The sequence below is a fragment of the Magnolia sinica genome, chromosome 9 (assembly GCF_029962835.1).
Source record: "Magnolia sinica isolate HGM2019 chromosome 9, MsV1, whole genome shotgun sequence".
Lineage (NCBI taxonomy): Eukaryota > Viridiplantae > Streptophyta > Magnoliopsida > Magnoliales > Magnoliaceae > Magnolia > Magnolia sinica.
In genome coordinates, this window is record NC_080581.1 from 9722495 (window position 1) to 9730368 (window position 7874).

General features: G+C 39.3%; 1 long non-coding RNA gene across 1 annotated transcript; it reads left to right on the plus strand.

The window, feature by feature from the left end:
• Window positions 1–931: 931 nt before the first annotated feature.
• LOC131256848 (uncharacterized) lies at window positions 932–6742 on the plus strand. Its single transcript, XR_009176981.1, has 3 exons — window positions 932–1186; window positions 5413–5644; window positions 6421–6742. It is a non-coding gene; the product is annotated as an uncharacterized LOC131256848 (long non-coding RNA).
• The last annotated feature ends 1132 nt before the right edge of the window (window positions 6743–7874 follow it).

Here is a 7874-nt window from a genome sequence, read left to right on the forward strand (position 1 = left end):
ATGGTGTGGATGCAAGGTTTTATGGAAGAGTTGAGTAAAAAGCAAGCAGATTGCAAGCTATACAGTGACAGTCAGAGTGCAATACACTTGGATAAGAATTCAACCTTTCATTCAAGGACCAAGCACATTGATATTAGATATCACTTCATATGTTCGTTACTGGAAGATGGATCGATTGTTTTGGAGAAGATTCATACAAGTGAGAATCCTGCGGATATGCTGACCGAGGTGGTCACACAGGAGAAGTTGAATCTCTGTTCAGTTTTGATTAGTCCTCAGGCTTGAAGACGGGGAGGTGGTGCACTCCGGATATAAAAGACAAAGATTTATGGCGATGTGTCTCCAAGTGGGAGATTGTTGAGATGTGGAGCCACATCTGGACGGCCACTCGATCAGTCATGGACTGACTCGACTCGTTTTTCAATGAGTTGGGGTTTTGGATTTTCGTGACACTCGACCAGTTGTGGGATGTGCTCAACCGGTCGAGGGTGCCGCTCAACTGGTCGAGGACTCTGCACGACCAGTCGAGCTTACGCAGATTTGAGTCCGAATTTGATATGGATTGTGGAAATTTGAGTCAGTTTTCGCAGAGGTGTAAAAGAGAAGTTGCCTAAACTATAAATAGGGGTCCCTTGGGCTTTTCTAGGTATTATAGGAGTTATTTTAAAGTGTGGGCAAATGATTTTCTCTATACATATAAGGGAAAAGGTTAGTATATTGCTTGTAACCTTGTTTTCTTCATAGTGGAAGTTTGCACCCCTGGTTTTTTACCCTTATTTGGGGTTTTTCCATGTATATCTTATCTTGTGGTTTGTTTGGAATACTTTAATTCTTCTTCTAGTTTATATCTCTTCTTGTTTATCGTTTATGGGTGAGATCGGAGATTGGATCTCAGTTTACTGCATTGTTGGCTTGCTGTGCAACAAAATGTGGATAGAAGAAGATGGCGGACGCCAAGACACAAAATTCATGCTCCACATGCTTGGACCTTGACCTCAAATCAAAGCATTTTTCGTAGTAGTAGTCTCATGTAGGAATGACCTTCCTACAATAGAACTGAGCATAATGATTTTCTGGATCCTTTGGTACTGGTAATAATGACTTCTATCTAGCTATTGTTTCTTCGTGAAACCAATGTTGCTAACAAAGATGGTTTACCATGATTACTGATATAAAATTAATACTGGTCTTTCTTGTCTGTAGTTGTCCTGTTGGTGGTGTTGATTGTTGCACATCATTCAAAACAAATTCAAGGTATTGATCCCCTAGTGACTCAGGCTTCCCCATTCGTTTGGAAATACTCAAGTTTCCCCCAAAAACCCCCCAAAAAAAAAATAAAAAAATAAAAAAATAAAAAAATAAAAAAAATAATATTTGTTTTGGTTGGCTGGCAGCTAAAAATCGGATCTTAACTATAGACAATCTTAGAAAAAGAGGTATGCAGCTTGTTAACATATGCCTTTGTTGCATGAAAAGTGAGGAGTCAGTTGATCATTTTTTTTTCCCAAAAAAAGGTGGACTCATGCCACAATTCCATTAATCACAGACATTTATAGCTCTTCGGGTGGGATCCTACAAAAAGGGGTGGACCCCACCTATCATGAAACATCTACAAAGATAGATACAGAGAGCTAAAATAGGAAAAGGAAAGGGAAGCTAACTAAGAAGCACTTCCCTGACTGAGCTAGCTGCCCTACAGACCAGAAGAGGGGAACAAACAACCTCAACGATTTTTGAATGTACCTAAGTCAGTGTTGTCCAGAACTAATAAGCCCTTAACTTCCTTCGGAAGAAGAGAACGGGAATTAAAGATCTAGTCTGGGCACCCTTCACTTGCGTTTCTTGCCAAAGCATCAGCTACTGCGTTCCCTTCCCGAAATATGTGGGTAAAAGAGAGATTGAGCCTCCACCTCAATCGCTGAATAACTCCCATGACCTGCCAAATCTTCCAGGGGAAAGAGACGGATGAATCCCCTGCCACATCTGCTATGAGCTTTGAATCAGATTCTACAACAAATTTATTTAAGCCAAGGTTGGAGCATACGATCAATCCGTCCAACATGGCTTGAGCTTCCGCTAAAGTGTTAGAAGCTACTCCATAGCTTCTCCTGAATGCAAAAATGAACCGACCCTGGCTATCCTTACAAACACCCCTGCCACCACTCTAGCCCGGGTTTCCTCTCGAAGAATCATTTGTGTTAAGCTTCAACCAGCCCAATGGCGGCTTGACCCATCTGACAATAATCGGCTTCCTAGAGAATGACGGGGAGGTGGTGGTTATTTTCAGAATCTGAAAAGAGATGGCTTCGGTTAGGGAATTCTTATCAGGGGCTGCGATCAAGGGAGCGGTCTCTCTCAGCGAATTTGAGACTCTGAGGATGATTGAACCAGCTGACATTGTATGTCCCTCAAACCGGGCTGAGTTTCCGCTAAGCCAAATTTCCCACAAAATAAAGGAGGGGGCAGAGCCTAAGAGGGACTTGAATCTAGATTTGGGCGAAGCCATTGTTGTCCACTGCTGGAATTTGGGAAGAAGGGCTTGGTTTTGGATGAAGGGAATGTCAAAGAGCTTATGGAAATAAGACCAAACAAGCTTGGCAATTTTACCATGACAGAACAGATGATTAGCCTCCTCGGCTGCATGATCAGGGTGAGCAGAATCTGGGTAAGGTGGGAGGACACTGGCAGACTAGGAGGATTGGAGGCCAGCAGGATGGCTAACTGCAGCTAGGAGAGAGGTCCCTAATGTCCGAATAGAAGACGAAGAGAGAATATGAGAGGGGTGGGTCAGGGGAGGGGACTTTGGGCATCACTCACATTTCGACACCATTAGAATGCCAACATTTTGCTCCACGACATCTACAGGGACTGCTCCATGGATGGCTTTCCAGACAAACAACGCCACTTTCGGGGGAAGGAACTTATTCCAGAGCCATGAAGACCAGTGCTTCCTCACTTGATGCTGTCTTGTTCCATTCCACGCTGACTTAAGGGAGAAATTCCCTGAGGGGGATAGGTCCCAGATGAACTTATCTGATCTGTCTGAAGAAGATTCAGCGCATTGGGAAATAACCTGAAGGGTTGGTGCTAGGAGAAGGTGGCTGATGGCAGAAAGGCTGCTGCTACCAGCTGAGGGGAAAAAAAAGTCGGATAGGGGCGTAAAGAAGATGGGGTGGAATTGGCCCCACTGCTGTTGCACCAAGAAATCCATGGCCTGTCTAGTTTTGAACCAGAAAATGATCTCACCCTCTCCGAGGAGCTATCTGGAGTGGTGGAACGTGAATGGCAGCGCACTAAAAATCTCCTTCCAGATGGGGGAGGAGACAGTTCCTACAGCTCCCTTGTTGATGATGAATTTTCTGAAATATTTGACAGAGAAGAATTTAGGCCACGAACGTTCCCTGCAATAAACTCTAACCCATCTTTGCATGGTACACTGCCCTTTCATCTCCCAGATCTGGTTGGACTTCTTTATCAGATTCAACGTCAGCGGATGTATCCCAAATTCTGCGTCCTCTATGCTAGTGTATTGGCACGGCTTTAAGTTGGGCAAAGTCAAATCCCGTATCTGGAGGACGGCTATTCTCGCCATTTGGTGGGCTATTTGGAAGGAAAGGAATGACAAATATTTCAATGACATCCAGGCTTCGGCTCAGGCAGTGGGATCTTATGCAAAAAAAATTGATAATTGAGTGGGTGGTTAATGTTTTGGGTCTCAAGGACTATAATATTTTGTTTTTAGGCTTTTATGATTTCGGTTCTGCTATCTCAGCAATTCCTGGTTGTATGCTCGTTTCCTCTTTAATATATTTTCGTTACTTAAAAAAAAAATAAAAAATCCAAGGTATCGATAATAGACATTTAGTGTAGCCAAATATCTCAATATCAATTAGTCATTCCTGTTAACAACATTAGTGATTTAAAAAAAATAAAATGAAAAGTGCATCTTTCACCAAGACATGGTGTGATGTAGAGAAACTTTAGAGTTTGGATTCCCCTTCATCAAAACAAATTCAAGGTATTGACGATAGACATTCCTGTTAACAACATTATTGAAATTTCAGTTATATAAAATTTCTAGGAATCTCTGAGGAGGAGAAATGTGGCAACTCTCTTGAGTTTGTATTCATACTGTGACTTCCCTATTTTTATTCTATTTGTCTATTTTTGCATTGATTCGTTTTCTTTGTTGATGGAAAATACATGTAGTTTCTTGAAGTAGTTCGACTCGAAGGACATGCCATCACCCAAAAAGAAGCTGTTCTGTTAAGAGATATCCATCTCCTGTAGGTATTTGCTGCTTCTTTTTCAACTGAATTGAACTATGGTTCGTGTTGGTTTTTCTTTTACCTTTTTTTTTTTTTTTAAATGCTAGGAAGTGATACGTCAGCCAGTCCCAAGCCCAAGTAAGGGAGCATTGATGGCAAGTGGGCAGCTGGTGTGAACTGCACAAGTGGAGATGCTTCTCCATATTGTCATTGTGTACTGAAACTCCATATATCTTGGGTGACAAACACCCTTTCCAAAAATGGACAGTCAAGTAAGTACTGTGTCACATGCACTGGAGAGTACCTCTATAATATTCTGATTCATGGTAATGTCACTCTATGTGTGTTTGGGAAATGTTCCTATAAGGTCAAACTTGACACCATGTGTCAGTGGTGAAAATAGGCCCGACTGGAACTTGTCATCCCATGAAATGGGTGAGTCATGACTTATTCATCAACAGAATGAGTTGGTCCGAGTCGGCCTTTTAGAGACCATGCTTGTCTTAGAGTAGAAAAATGCACTAGCAAAGATTTGAGTTTTATGATATCTCACCAGTTTATTGTTTTGACAGGCTTATAATCCTTTGCTGGATATTCACATTTCTTTTCTTCTTTATTTTTCTTTCTTTTCTTTTTGGTACAAAGAGAATAAAATTGTGTTTTCGGGTTTGCTAGCAACACATGTACAGCTGGGACTGTTAGGAGAAAATAGTCATTAGTGATAGTTTGAAAAATCAACTTCTAATTTGATAGTTGGAAATTAATGTATGCATGGCTGTTCGTGAGGATATATCCACTACAACACAACGAGTGTACTGTCATTATCTTTTAGCCACTTTCTATACAGCACACCATACTGAATTTTGAATTGCAATGTGCTGCTATGGTCTTTGTTTTCAGTATGGTGTAGGAGGATAGACGAGCTTGTTGATGGCTAGGGTTTCATGTTCATTTGGCTAGGTTTTGGAAGCCTTTGGAGTAGACCCCATCAAGGGGTTTACAAATTTTCAGGTATTGGCTTGAGTTGTAGTCTACTTTTTAATTATTGTGACTCTATTCGTTATTTTTAAACTGAGGAATTTGGGTTCTTGATGGTTTAGGCTAGAGCTTCATTCTGGATCTCATCTTTATTATGTTTGTGCAGGTGGTGGAAAATGCAAAAATCTAGGAAGAAACGGTATGGATTTTTTTTTTTTTTAAATAAATCCAATTTTTTTTAATGGCCAGAGAGAGTTCTATATTACAACGGTTCTTTTAACTGTATCGCTAATTTCATTTTTTTGTTGACATTGTTGTAAGAGGCAGCCATGATATGATTGGACATGAGTGAATATGTGGAGCGGCAAAGAAAGTAGTTGGCAAGATTAAAGTGGAAGGTTAGTTTTCAATGGTATAAACCGAATTTCATGATGTTTGGTGCAACCAACTGCACCCTAAGCTACACTTATTTTCATTGGTACAGAAATTGTGAGTGATAGTCTACCTTGAATCAGACATTAAAAAGTCCAAAGCCTTCTTAGAACATCTCAGGTTGTGTTTATGTTTGTATGAATCCTGACTTTTGAGTTTTGGAACATCTAAAGTTTGAAATTCTCATTACAGAAAAGTGTAAAAAGAGATAGGTCTTAGCTTTAAAGAGTTAGATCTTGTTTGATTGGTCCAAACAACAAGACCAGTTTCCTAAGGACCTGTTGGATGCAAACTCCGAAGGGGCTTTTGGGGCCTAAGCCCCTTTTTGATCCAAACAACAGTAGATGTTGTGCATTTAGATGTACTTTGTAGACCCTTGTCTCATCTCCTGCTCAACAAAGTAGGAGCTAAAAGCCAACTTGGCGTAAACCATTCCAATTGGTTTTTGCTGAATCGATAAAAAAAAGAAGAAAAAGCAGGCTTGAAACCCTTAAAAAAAAACCCTTTTTGAAACCCCCTTAAAAAAGAGAAGGAAAAAAAAAAAAAAAAAACCCTTTTGAGGAAGTGTGCCCAAATTAAATGTGCCCGAAAACCCTGCTCAACAGCCTTAGCTTCATTTTTCAGTTGAGAAATACAAAATACCAAGCAATTTTTCCTTAAAATTCTGTCTTTCCTACCTTCTGGATCTTCTTAATGGTCATGTTTGTAACTTAAAATTGTTTGGTTCAAAATATGGATTCAGTGAAAAAGGTCCGGATCATTCCACGACGGAAGCTTCAGAGCACATACTCGCAGAGAAGTGCGGCATATATGGAAGTTGGTGTAGAATATGTTCGGCACGTTTCAACATTGCTGAAAACAGGCATCAATTCATTAAAAATCAGCTCATTTGCGGTGACTTCAGAAGGTCACATAATTTTGGTTCCATACCTTTTGTTGGTTGTGTTCAAATACAATGCTCAAGTTGGGAATTTGTACAGTTCACTTGGTTTTTTTGTTGAATTTGGATGAGATGACAATCAGGTGCAACAAATTCAAAAAATAACAAATATAACACCTTTTTTTTTTTGTAGAAATTTTAGCTATGGACCTACATTAAATGGGCATTTTTGTCTTTGTTTTTGTTTTCTTCTTTTTTTGGATTCTTCCACCCATAATCATGAGTGAGATGAGAACCATTTGTAGCACATCTCATCATCCATTATCCGATTCGATCCCAGCAGAAGTAAATCCTTCTCTCTTTCTCATCTGACCCCAAATTCTCTTCTTGATGCCCTAGCTGTGTTTTTCCTCAATTGATCTTCTTTTTCTCTACTTCTATCGTCCTACTGAAAAATCGATCTTAATTTATTGATAATTGCTAAAGTCCCATCAAACATGCTTGGTATGATTGGGAGAGTGCCATTGAGCTACTATGGGCTATTGCAGGCGAGGAGATTGCTGCAGAGCTATGGCTATGAAGGTTATAAAATCAAAGAGGAAAGTGGTGCTCTCTTATTTTGCTAGCAAGACCGCCCCCTCTTTTCGGTCTCTGCATGGCGGTGTAAGAGGTATGATTGAATTCTGTTTTTCGGTTTTCTTTTAATTTTTTTCTTTTTCTTTTTTCTTTTCTTTTCTTTTCTTTTTTTTTTTTTTTTTTGGTTATCTTGAAATCCATAACATTTTTGGAGTTTCAATATCGTGTTCTTAATATCTTGCATTACCGTAATTGTTGTGGGCTTTGTTTGGTTTCTATAGATTATAATTGAGTTATGAAAAATATGATTTTTTTTTTTTCTTTCTCAATTTTGATTTGTGAAAATGTTGCTAATGTAATCTTTGGCTTGTTTGTGTTGATGCCCATGTTTTGATGTTTGAAAAATGTCAGTTTTTTTATTTTTTTAATTTTTGTGTATCTTTGGCTTGTTTTTGTTATACCCATGTTTTTTACTTTTGAAGAATGTATATGTTCTCATAATCTTTAGCTTGTTTGTGTTGATTCCCACGTTTTGATTTTTGAAGAATGTGTGTGCATGTGTGTTTACATCTTTGGCTTGTTTGTGTTCATATCCACGTTTTGATTTTTGAAGAATGTGTAGTGTTGGGTATCTTTGGTTGTTTAGCATGTTGTGTTATGCCATGTTCTGGTTTTTGAAGTGTTTGTTAAAGCTTGTACAACATACCATTCAGGTTTTAAGGAGTTCTACATGTGGTTTG